The following is a 13,988-nucleotide window of genomic DNA, read 5'->3' as shown; positions in this document are numbered from 1 at the left end:
TCTCTCTCTCTTTCTTTCTTTATTAAAATTTATTCACTTTGTATCCCAGCTATAGACACCTCCCTCTGCCCCTCCCAATCCTGCCCTTGCTCCCTCTTCGCCTCCCATACCTCTCACCAAGTCCACTGATAGGAGAGGCCCTCCTCCCCTCCATCTGACCCTAGCCTATCAGGTCTCATCAGGAATGGCTGCACTGTCTTCCTCTGTGGCCTGGTAAGGCTGCTTCCCCCTCAGGGAGAGTGATCAAAGAGCCAGCCTCTGAGTTCATGTCAGAGGCAGCCCCCGTTCCCCTTAATAGGGAACCCACTTAGAGACTGAGCTGCCATGGGCTACATATATACAAGGGTTCTAGGTTATCTTCATGCATGGCCTTTTGTTGGAGTATCAGTCTCAGAAAAGACACCTGTGCTCAGGTATTTTGGTTCTGTTGCTCTCCTTGTAGAACTCCTGACTGCTCCAGGTCTTTCATCTCTCCCTTCTTTCGTAAGATTCCCTGCACTCTATCCAAAGTTTGTCTATAAGTCTCAGCATCTGCATTGATACCCAACAGGGCAGAGTCTTTCAGTGGCCCTCTGTGGTTGCTCCTGTCCTGTTCCGTTTTCTCCTTCTTCCGATATCTGTCCTGTTTGCCTTTCTGAACGAAATTTGAGCATCTTACCCAGGGTCCTTCTTCTTGTTTAGCTTCTTTAGGTGTATATTTAGTATGTTTATTCCATATTGTATGTCTAATATCCACATTTAAGTGAGTAAATACCATGTATGTCTTCTCGTTTCTGAGATACTTCACTCTGGGTGATCTTTTCTAGTTCCTATCATTTACCTGCAAATTGCATGTTTTTAATTGCTGAGCAGTGTTCCACTGTGTAACTGTACCATAGTTTCTATAGCCATTCCTCAGATGAGGGACATCTGGGTTGTTTCCAACTTCTGGCTATTACAAATAAAGCTGCTACAAATATGGTTGAGCAAATGTCCTTGTGTACTTGAAAATATTTTGGATATTAATCTTGAGGTAACACTAGTCTTAATTTTCTGAGAAAGCACCAGATTGATTTCCAAAGTAGTTGTACCTGTTTACTTTCCCACCAGCAATGGAGTAACGTTCCCCTTTCTCCACATCCTCTCCATGTGTTGTCACTTGAGTTTTTGATCTTAACTATTGTGATGGGTATAAAGTGAAATCTCAGTGTGGTTTTGATTTCCATTTCCCTGAGGAGTAAGGATGTTGAGCATTTCTTTAAGTGTTTCCCTGCCATTTGATATTCCTCTATTGAGAATTCTCTGTTTAGCTCTGTACCCTTTTTTAAAATTGGATTACTTATTTGTTGGTGTTTAACTTTTTGAGTTCTTTATATATTCTGGATATTAGCCCCCTGTCAGATATAGCATTGGTGAAGATCCTTTCCCAGTCTTTAGGCTGTCGTTTTGTTCTGATGACTGTGTCCTTTGGTTTACAGAAGCTTTTTAATTTCATGAGGTCCCATTCATTGATTGTTGATCTTAGACCCTGTGCTGTTGGTGTTCTGTTCAGGAAGTTGACCACCAAAGGCTTTATGGAGGTCCCTGGATTGGACTGCCTCCTGAGGTACTGACTGCACTGTGATGGTTTTGCCCTATAGCTGATGTGGGGCAGCTGTCCCCTCTCGCCTTTGCACCATAGTAGAGCAAGGGAGAGATGCCCTGCCTTCTACAACCTTGTCACATGCAGCAAGTAGGAAGGCTGGCCCTGAAGTCACGAGAAGAGCTCCCAGCTACAGCACTTGGTCAGGAAGGACCTGCATCTCTCCTGAGCAGCACAAAAGAGCTGGTCCTGATAGTGTTTGGGTGGGTTAGCTGGCCCAGAGGACATGAGTGCAGATCTGGCCCAGCCACTCATTTGCTGTGAGGGGATATGGGCAGATATGCCCTCCCCTACTCTCCCTGCTCCTTGCTGCCTGAGGCAATTAAGAAAGCTGGCCAGAAGTCATGAAAGTGACTTTTTGTTTTCTTTTGTTTCCTTTCCTTTTCTTCTCTTTTCTTTCCTTTTGTTCTCTTTGAGGAGTACACTGTTGGACTCTTGCACAAACAGTGTTTTTACTCATTATAGATACTCTAATATGCATTTTTTACTTTATTAATGAGTATTTGGTGGAATGTGCTTATTTTCTACTGAGTTGTTGGCATTATGTATAACCATACTGTGTGTATACATTTAACATTATTAAAAGCATTTATATTATTATATGAATGTAATCTAATTATATTTTGCCCTAAGTGATGGTTGAAAAATTTTCAAGCCTAATTGATGCCTCAACACTTAATTTTATTTTCCTTTTATTACTTTTATAATTATGTATACTGTTTTGCATCAATGTAAATGTACATCATGTATACAGTGCATGTGGGTGCTAGAGGGGTGTGTTTTATCCTCTGGACCTGGACTATGTATGTGCTGGAAACTAAACTCTGGTTCACTAGGACCACATTCCTTATTCTTAACTACCCTCTCATCTCGCCAGTCCCAACACTGTTTTCCAAACTACCTGGCCTCCAGCAAATGGCAATAATGAACAACCTTTCCTTAGCTACTTCATCAACATGTATGGCATATGAAGATGCTTACATATGGAATCACTGCATAAAACTTCCAGTATAGCTAGGACTTTATATATGTCACTTGGAGTGGGAGGGCCAGGATTCCTTGAAGAATTTCACTAAAGAATCACTTTATTCCTAAAGTCTTTTGCATCTATTTCAATTCCTGAGGAATAGGTATGAAAAAAAGTCCTTGTTTAAGTTATGTTACTGTGATATTACAGTGTCAGTGATATGGAATGTATGTAAAAGCAATTTTACGTCTGATGTCATTCTAGGAATCAAATTTGTATGTATTTAAACTATAAGAAGGTTTTCATCATATTTAGTAATTTATCAAAACTATTAATTCATGATGATAGTCATAGTGTAATAATTACTTTTGCAAAACTCTATATTTAGCAAATTGTAGGACTAGTCTTAAGGCTTTTCATTTCAGTACAATAATAAGTGTCTATTTAACTTTACACAGTTTAGCCTCTGTGGGAACACACTTGGATAAGTGAACTCAATGGAAGATTCAAAAATAAAATGTGATTCACAAGTCTTAATAGGGACAAACTTTGATTAAAAATGTAAGCGGTTCCAAATATAGTTCTTGGCATGTCAAAAATAAAATCACTAGCCATATACTGGCAGGTTATTATTAGCTATGTGTGTTTAAATTTTATTTCTAGGAGTATAACACATGTAAAATTTCATTTCTCTATCTGTATTTCCAAGTCCTAAAGTCAGAGGAGAAAGCAGCTCGTGGGAAGGCTTGGCAGCTACTGCCTACAGTTGTGATGATGTGAACAGCCAGCCCTGGCAGCTGTGTCTGTACTTGTTCCCTAGTCATGCTTTGGTTCAACCTTGTGATTGGCTCTGCTGTTAGCTATGCTGACAGCTGTTAAGCTGTATTGAGATTTGGTGTGTTATTTACTATTTATTGCAAATTACAGCCCAGCACAGTTAAGACTATCTACTAAATGTAATTGTGTGCAACAAATTTCTTACTGCAAATGCCCTGGTTTGGAGTACATGATATTAAGGCACCGGAGGAGCCCACAGTCAGCAAAACCAGGAAAAGCATGGGATTTTTTGCAGCCTGAGTTCACTACAGAGATTTCTTGCTTATCTCTTTTGCACAGCATCAGTTTAAGGGATAAAACTCTTAGAATTTGTAGAAAGCAAACTGAATAAGGAAAGACTATGTCATATGGCATTTAAAGTAAATTTAGATATTCAAAACTGTATGATGTAAGAATTTTTACAAAACCTATTGTAGTATGAACAATATATTTAATAGGCATAAATATGAAATTGAATAATGCAATTACTAAATGCATTTATATGAATAATGTTTTGTAAACATTATTCCATTATTATAACATGTCCTGACCATGTACTAAAACATTATTATCATACAGTAGGACCTATTTTCTAATAATCTTTGACAAGGTATATTCACAAGAATTATTTGATGTAATATCAACTTAATAATTTCTTAATGTCTTATGCCTATTGTTTTTTAATAAAATTTACTTCTCTCATAATGTATTCTGTAAGATTTTATTATTTTGAGATAACATGACTTTGTGACACAGTACATGGTCTAACTTTGTGACAATATCAGATATATTTGAGCAAGCATTTTTTTATTTTTTATTAATTACACTTTATTCATTTTGTATCCCCCCATAAGCCCCTCCCTCCTCCCCTCCGGATCCCACCCTCCCTCCCCTTTCTGCATGCATGCCACTCCCCAAGTCCACTGATAGGGGAGGTTCTCCTCTTCTTTCTGATCTTAGTCTATCAGTTATCATCAAAAGTGGCTGCATTGTCCTCTACTGTGGCCTGGTAAGGCTGCTCCCCCCTCAGGGGGAAGTGATCCACAAGCAGGCCAATCAGATTATGTCAGAGGCAGTCCCTCTTCCCATTACTATGTAACCCACTTGGACACTGAACTGCTATGGGCTACATCTGTGCAGGGTTTCTAGGTTATCTCTATGAATAGTCCTTGGTTGGAGTGTGAGTCTCTGAGAAGTTCCCTGTGTTCAAATTATCTTGTTCTGTTGCTCTCCTTGTGGAGTTCCCATCCCCTCCAGCTCTTACTATTTCCCACTTCTTACATAAAATTCCATTCACTCTGCCCATCAGTTGGCCATCAGGCTCAGCATCTTGAGCAAGCATTTTTTTTTCTAGAAGTTTTGAATGTAGTACTCATCATAAAAATAAAAAAATAATGCTTAAGGTAAACAAAATAATTAATATTTTAGCATAGTCTGTTTTTTGTTAATACAAGTTTTATTGTAGTGGAATACGGTTATGTGGTATGGATACAAATTTTTTGCATTCAGCTGTATAAATATTTTGACATAATGCTATTTGTAATAAAAGGGATATCATAGTAGCAAAATATTTTCATGTTTTTTTCCTTTTCATTGTATGTTTTTATTTTTATTTTTAAATAATTTTTATGTATTTATTTTTTTTATTAATCATGGGTTATTTACTTTGTATTCCAGCCGTAGGCTCCTCCCTCATTCTCTCTCAATTCCACCCTCCCTCACTCAACTCCTCCCTGTCCCTTTACAAGTCCACTGATAGGGGAGGTCCTCCTTCCCTTCCATCTGACCCTAGCTTATCAGGTCTCATCAGGACTGGCTTCAATGTCCTCCTCTGTGGACTAGCAAGGCTGCTCCTCCTCTCGGGGGTGAGGAGAGAGGTCAAAGAGCCAGCCAATGAGTTCATGTCAGAAACAGTCCCTGTTCCCCTTACTAGGGTACCCACTTGGTTACTGAGCTACCATGGGCTACATCTGAGCAGGGGTTCTAGGTTAAATCCATACATGGTCCTTGGTTGAAGACACAGTCTCAAAAAAGACCCCTGTGTCCTGATATATTTGGTCCTTCTGGAGCTCCTGTCCTCTCCATGTCTTAATAATTCTCCCACTTTTCATATGATTCCCTGTACTCTGCCCAAGCTTTGGTTATGAGTCTCAGCATCTGTTTTAATACACTGCTTTGTAGAGTATTTCAGAGGTCCTCAGTGGTAGGCTCATGTCCTCTTACTTGTTTTCTCCTACTTCCAGTGTCTATCCCATTTGTCTTTCTAAGTGAGGATTGATCATCTACTCTGGGTCCTCTTTCTTGTTTATCTTCTTTAGGTGTGCAGATTTTAGTATATTTATCCTATCTGATCTGTCTAGTACCCACTTATAAGTGAGTATATACTATGTGTGTTTTTCTGCTCCTGGGGTGCCTCACTCAGGATGATCTTTTCTAGATTCCACCATTTGCCTGCAAATCAAATTTCATGATTTCCTTGTTTTTAATTGCTGAGTATTATTCCATTGTGTAAGAGTACCACAATATCTGTATCCATTCCTCTGTTGATGGACATCTGGGTTGTTTCCAGGCTCTGGCTATTATGAATAAAGCTGCTACAACAGCCTAAAGACTTGGAAAGGATCTTCACCAACCCTATATCTGACAGAGGGCTGATATCCAAAATATAAAAAAAAAATTAAGAAGTTAAAAGGCAATAAATTAAGCAATCCCATAAAAAAATGGGGTACAGAGCTAAACAAAGATTTCTCTGTAGAAGAATATAGAATGGCAGGGAACCACTTAAAGAGATGTTCAACTTCCTTAGCATCAGAGAGATGCAAATCAAAACAACCCTGAGATTTCACCTTACACCCATCAGAATGGGTAAAATAAAAAAATTCAAGTGACAAAACATGCAGGAGAGGTTGTGGAGAAAGGGGAACCCTCCTCCATTGCTGGTGGGAATGTAAAATTGCACAACCACTATGGAAATCAATCTGGCAGTTTCCCAGACAATTAGGACTAGTGCTTCCTCAAGATCCAGCTATACCACTCCTAGGCATATATCCAAAATGTGCTCAAGTACACAACAAGGACATTTGTTCATTAAAAAAAAAATATTGAAACATGTTTTTAGTATCTGTTTTGAAACGCTGCTTGGTAGGGTCTTTCAGGTGCCTTCTGTAGTAGACTCCTGTCATGCGTCCAATGCACATCCCATTTGTCTTTCTAAGTGAGGATTGATCATCTTACCTCGTGTCTGCTTTCTTGTTTATCTTCTTTAGGTGTATACACTTCATTATGTTTATCATATCTTGTAGATCTATATAAGCGAGTATATACCATGTTTGTCTTTCTCCTTCTGAGATACTTCACTCAGAATGACCTTTTCTAAGTCCCACCATTTGCCTGTAAATTTCATGATTTCCTCATTTTTGATTGCTGAGCAGATACTAAGACTCAAAACCAAGACTTTTGCAGAAGGGGAGTTAGTATGATGGGGAAAGGATAAGAGCCCCAAAAGTACCATATATATCTGGGCACGGTTTTTTTTTTTTTTTTTTTCTGAAACTGTTTCTTCAACCAAGGACCATGTATGGATATAACCTAGAACCTTTACTCGGATGAAGCTCGTGGTAGCTCAATAACTAATTGGTTTCCCACAGTAAGGCGAACAGGGACTATCTCGGACAGGAACTCAATGACTGGCTTTTTGACCTCCCCAACCCCAAGGGAGGAGCAGTCCTGCTAGGCCACAGAGGAGGCCTTTGCAGCTAGCCCTGAAGATATTTGTTAAAACAGGGCCAGAGGAAAGGGGAGGAGGTCCTCCCCAATCTCTGGACTTCGAAAGGGACAGGGAGAAACTGAGGGAGGGAGGGTGGGATTGGGAGTGAATAAGGGAGTGGGATACAGCTGGGATACAGAGTTAATAAAATGTAACTAATAATAATAAACAATAAAAAATAAAAAAGAAACTTGTTTTTAGTGGAAATGCTTTGCATTTCTCTACATTTCAATTGGTATTGTTTATTGGCTTACTGTAAATTGCCTTAATTATATTTTTGTATATCCCCTATTCTTTCCAAGCCTTTCATCATGAACTGTTTTTTGTTTGTTTGTTTGTTTGTTTTATCAAAGCTTTTTTCAGCATCTATTGATATAATGCTGGGGCTTTTTTTTTTTTTTCTTTCAGTTTCTTTATGTGGTGGATAACACTGACAGATTTTTGCAAGTTGAACTATCTCTGGAATCAAGTCTACTTGATCATGGTTGATCATGTTTTTCTATGTGTTCTTGGATTCAGTTTGCAAGGATTATTGAGTATTTTTGAATCAATGTATCTGGACCAAATTGGTCTGTAATTCTCTCTTTGTTTAGGCCTTGTGTGGTTTGTTATCACTGTAACTGTGGTCCCATAAGCTGAATTTAGCACTATTCCTTCTGAATGTATTTTGTGAACTAATTTAAGGAGTCTTGTACTAAACCTTCTTTGAAAATTTGGTAGAATTATTCGCTAAAACAATCTGGACAACACTTTTTTTGTTGTCATTGTTAGGGGACCTTTAGCTACTGCTTCTATTTCCTTAGGGATACAGGTCTATATGATTTATTTATCTGATCTTGATTCAGCTTTTGTAAGGAAAATTTTTCATTTTGTATTAGGAAAATTGTTCATTTATTTTAGAATTTTCCCCCATTTTGTGATGTGCAGTTGTTTTGAAGTATGATTTAAAGTATCTTTGAATTTATTTGGTGTCTCCTGTTATGTCATCTTTCCATTTCTGATTTTGTTAATTTGATATTCTCTCGCTTTCAGTTAGCTCAGATAATATTTGTATGTCTTGCTGATTTTCTCAAAGAACCAATTCTTTCTTTTAATTAATTGATGTCAATTTATTCACTTTATATACCCAATTCAGCATCTTCCTCTTCTCCTAACCCCACCTACCTCCCTCTTCTCCACCTATGTTCTTTCCCTAATCTCCTGATAGGGGAGGACCTCCTTCCCTTCTGTCTGACCTTATCTCAAAGGTCTCATCAAGGCTGGCTGCATCATCTTTCTCTGTGGCCTGTCAAGGCTGCACCCTCAATTCTTTCTTTAATTTTTTTCTTTGTATTGTTTTATTTGTTTCTATTTTATTGATTTCAGCCCTCAGATCGATTATTTCCTGCTCTCTACTTTTCTGGGGTGTATTTGATTCTTTTTGTTCTAGAGATATCAGGTATGCTTTTCTGTTGCTACTATTAAATCTCTCTAATTTTGTTATGAAGGCACTTAGTGCTATGAATGTTACACTTAACAACGCTTTCATTGTATAAGTTTGGATATGTTGTACACTAAATTTAAACCATATATATGCAGTAACTCAGCCCTACAGAAGATATTAGAAAGAAACTCCAATCAAATGAGATCAACTGTACCCAAGAAAACACAGGATAAACACCTTCACAACAATAAACCAAATGAAAACAACCACACACACACAGGCACACAATCACCACCAACTCTACAATAAAAGGTACTAACATTAACTGGTTACTAATATCTATCAACATCAATGGTCTCGACTCTCCAATAAAAAGACGCGGACTAACAGTATGGTTGCAGAAACAGGATCCAACATTCTGTTGCATTCAAGAAACACACCTCTGGGACAAACATAGATACTACCTCAGAATAAAGGCTGGAAAAAGTTTTCCAAGAAAACGGACCCAAGAAGCAAGCCAGAGTAGCCATTCTAATATCTAATAAAATCGACTTTCAACAAAAATTAATGAAAAGAGATGGAGAGGGACATTTCACTCTCATCAAAGGAAAAATTCACCAGGAAAAAATTTCAATCCTGAAAATCTATGCCCCAAATACAGGAGCACTGCATTAGTAAATGAAACATTATTAAAGGTTAAATCACACATTGATCCCAACACCTTAATAGTGGGAGACTTCAACACCCCATTCTCATCAAAGGACCTTCTTCTCAGCACCTCATGGAACCTTCACCAAAACTGATCTTACAGTCGGTTTTCATTGATTTCTAAAACTCATACTTGACTGCTTTACAGACTTAAAAATATTATTTTGTGGGTACAGAATGGTGAACATGAGGTCACAAAAATTGTTTTGGTTAAAACCAGAAGGACAAAAAAAATTAAATTCACATATGTAAATAAACATATAAGGAGGATGCAGGATAACAGGAGTTGCAGAGAGAAACAGGAGAGAGTGGAGGTTTTAGCAAAGAACACATAAATATGTAATTGTCAAGGAACAAATTTAATGAATAAAATTTTATTTTATAATCTACGGACTTGTTATTCTTCTGTGCTGTTACATTAAGAAGGGAACAAAAACTTATACTGGTTGCTAGGACTCTATTGCCAGACCAAAGAAATTATTATATCCATGCCAGGAATGATAACCTGATTTTTGTGGGTTCACTTACAATAGCATGCATATCTCAAATGCAGGAGCACCACCATAATATCCTTCCATGAAAGGATCATGACTCCTTGAAGTTGAGATCTCCTGCCTCCTGCTCTAGTTTCAGGGAACTCCCAACATCAGTTATCTCTTATATAACCTTCTATACCATGGCCTTCTATACCAAGTAATCATCCAAGTGTGTCAAGTGTTAGTAATTTAATGATTTCTGTGTGACCGGTATGTTTCCTTCTTTCCCTAAGTTTTATGAGCCTAGATCCTTCTCTTTTAAATGTCAGGTTTTTTTTATTATTATTATTTTCTTTTTAGTTACATTTTGTTAACTCTGTGTCCCAGCTGTATCCCGCTCCCTCATTCCCTCCCCAACCCCACACTCCCTCCCTGGTCTCCTCCCTGCCCCTTTCCAAGTCCACTGATAGGGGAGGACCTCCTCCCCTTTCATCTGACCCTGTTTTATCAGGTATCTTCAGGGCTGGCTGCAAAGTCCTCCTCTGTGGCCTAACAGACTGCTCCTCCCCGGGGGGGCCTACTCTGTACAGACATTTGGAAATACGTTGGAGATTCCTAGAAAAAAATCTAAAGAAACACATAAAATTCTGGAGTATAATGCAAATTATACGTCTTCACAACATGGCTCTTAAGAAATCAAAGTTATGCATTTGTCTCTGTCCTCTCAGCTGTTTGGATTTCTCATTTTGGGAACAGACAGCTGGGGAGTCTGAAAGCCTTACATGTTCATGTTGAATAATACTTATCATACATAGTCATATAATTCAAACCAGAGGACCAGAGTCTTTGGAGATTGTGGGCTAATGTCAAACTTGAACTCATAGGCTAAAGAGTTTACTTAGAAAGGGAAAAAGGCAGATCTTAATTGTGTACAACCATAAAGCCAGGAATCTTGCTAAGAGGTATGTAACTTAAGTTTTATGTCTCCTTTTACAAGCCCAGACAATGAAGTTCAAAGCTAAATAGTATTGGCCCAGAAAAATTCAAGCCTGTCTGGAAAATTAGATTGCATCAAGTATCCTTTGGGATACCTGGTTGCTGATTATTACAGGGCTTTAGATTCTGGAGAACTGTAGATATAGGCTCTCTCCTGTGTTTGATAAGTAGTGATTGTGTTTGTTTGTTTGTCTGTTTGTTTGAGACAGGGTGTCTCTATGTAAACCTCATTGACTGGAAACTCACTTTGTAGTCCAGTCTAGTTTTAAACTCAGTGACTTCTCTTTCTGACTCTAGAGTACTAGGAGAAAATGTATCTTCAATCTTACTAGGACTAAAACCATGTCTTAAACATAGAGAAAATAAGTAATTTCCCTAAAGTCATGAACAAAAACCAAACCAAAACAAAATAAGAATTATATGTTAAGAATCCAAGACTGAGAGCTGGAGAAATGTCTCTAAGTACTTGCTGCTCTTCAAAATGATGAAAGCCCAGGTCAACATGCCAAATGCAACAGACTCGACCTCCAGTCTTAGAAAATCCAGCATCCTTTTTCCCTCTCTCTCTAGTTTCAATAGCATGTGTACACATGTGGAACACAAACACACACACACACACACACACACACACACACACACACAAACAAACACACTTAAAAATAAAACTTATCTAAAAAACCAGTTTTTGTAGGTGTCGATAAGCTTGCATATTACAGCTATACAGTAATGAGGAAAGACATGAAAAAACATTCTGAAATAAGCAACAGACATCTTGGGATACACTTGTTTATGCAATAGTTTTATCCCTGGAGAGATTTGAGCAACAATGGGGCATTGTGAAATAAGTTTGCTATTTTATAGTATGAAAACCCTCAAACATAAGCACCCCAGGTCAAACATAAGCACACTAAGTTAGCCAACTAGCAGCTGAGAGCAGAATACAAAAGCCAGAATTCCACCCTGAAGCATTTAAAAAGCACTTTGTTTTCTCTTGTAACAGCACAGATGCTGAAAACTATAGAGTGGAGAGAGTGGTAGTGTCACAAAGACACTGGTAAGTCTTCGTAAGTATGTGCTTTCCAAATGAAAGGAGTAGTATGGAGAGACTTATGAAGACACTTTTCTTGTATAATATACTTAACACAGTAAAGTTTCCAGTAGAGTAAAACCTGTGAGCAGACACTAACGACCAACTCCCCTCTTCTAAAAACAGATTCTCAGTGTAATTATGAAATGGGAAACTCAGAGCACCTCTAGTAGAATGTGCTCAGTAAGTGGCAAAGCAGCCATTTAGAGCAAATGTCTCAAGGTCTTGTTACATTAAATCCAACCAGTTTCTGCCTGCCAGGAAACTTCTTAAAAGCAAGTTTTGGCTCCAAAATCACGTGTTTTGTGGATTTGCTCTACATACTAACATTCTTCCTAGACATTTTTTTGTTGTTGTTGCTTATCTTTCACTTATACAACTGTCAGATCTGTGACAACTGTTAAGTGACACATTCAGAATTTCTTCTAATAAACCCTAGTTGGGCAAATATATATATATATATTCAGGAGCTCTGAGCACGTGCGTGTGTGTGTGGAGATGGTTGGTGGCCTTTGAAAAATCCTGATACTTTAGAGTCTATGGATAGTAAGAATTTGGTACATCAGAAGATAGTATTCTTAGAGGTGAACACATATTTACCTAACTCCAAATGCATTCTGAGCCTCCTGCTAGTATCATGAGAGACATCTTTATTTAGCATTGGTTGAATTCTAGAAACAGCATGTGTTACAACAAAATAAATTCGGTATGCTCAGACTTACTCTGAGTGTCTTAAGTCATATGATGATTTCATATAAAAATGTAAACAAAACACAAATTACCTCTTATAAGTATCTAACTAAAAGAAAATTATCCATTCCATGCTTGAGTGATGAATACAGAGGTTTTTCTTTTCTGCTTTCTGTTGTTTTTTTGTGGTAGAGACATCCTTCCTTGTATTTATAGGGTGAAGAAGAAAAAAAGATGCAGAGTACATTTTGAAAGAAAATGACTTCAGGCAATAGTTAACAGAATTTTAGAAGCTTTACTGAATAAATATATTTTAATTTATCTTTAATACTGTTTTATTATATTGTACTAATCACTAATTGCATTTTAATACCTATACAACATGTTTATTTTGCTTCTAGTCCTGAATGTTTAGCTTTCTTGCATCCTGCCATTCTGACAAAATGATTAATTATGCCCAAAAATGAATCAATAGAAACTAAGATGATTATAAATATTATGATACAAAACAATGATTATTGTGTAAAATGCTCAGATAGGTCAATGAAGATTTGTTCCTTATTCTTTTTAATAAGATCATAGTAATGTCTCAAGTTCATTCCATGTTTTTTACCACTTCATAATTCTGAGGAATCACTGTGAAACATCTTAAGTTCATTCCCATATTCAAAAGTTAAATTCATTGTCAATGCATATGAAATTTAATTTCTGATATCATCATAGTTTTTCCAGGTATGGAGTATTTTTCAAGGAAGCTCTTGTAGCTCCTTTGAAATCCCCCTAATGTTTTCAAAGCAAAAATATGTTTTTCCTTTATGTGAAAAAGTCTGTGTGTGGTCATGTCAATTGCATGAATGCTTGGTTGGTGACCATCTTTCAGTGTCTAACAGTATATATTGCAAGTAAACAGGGAAAATAGTATTGAAATGTAGTCTGTGATGGCCTTATCTATGATGTGAATTTAAGTCAACTGTAATCCAATATGCCTTCCTATAACATAGCTCAAGTACATCGTGACCTATTGTTCTTATCAGTTTCTGAGATTTGGTTTAATCCAAAAAAGTCACAATCTCTTCAACTTATTTAGTTGAAGAGATTTATTTAGTTACTATCTTTGTTACTGTGACAATAATGTAATCACTAAAATTACACAACATTTTAAAAGATTATAGATTTTTATGTTTTATCACTATTCCTCACAGCATTCATTGTTTGGTGATTATAAGGTTTTTTTAAGTGCTCAGAGCTCCTGGATATTCTTGATAATGTAAATCGTTACACAGGCATCCTTCTGGTATAAAATTATTTCTTTCTTAAGAAGAATCCAACACATTACAAAGGGCCTACCAAACTGTAAAGGACAGGAATAATGTGTCCACAAATTCTATTGTAAAGCATGGGATAGCTCATTAGAAATTGTTTATTCCTTTTTTTTCAA

This window comes from Psammomys obesus, unplaced genomic scaffold (assembly GCF_907164565.1).
Source record: "Psammomys obesus unplaced genomic scaffold, mPsaObe1.curated_primary_1811, whole genome shotgun sequence".
Taxonomy (NCBI): Eukaryota; Metazoa; Chordata; class Mammalia; order Rodentia; family Muridae; genus Psammomys; species Psammomys obesus.
Note: the sequence above shows the minus strand (reverse complement) of the source record.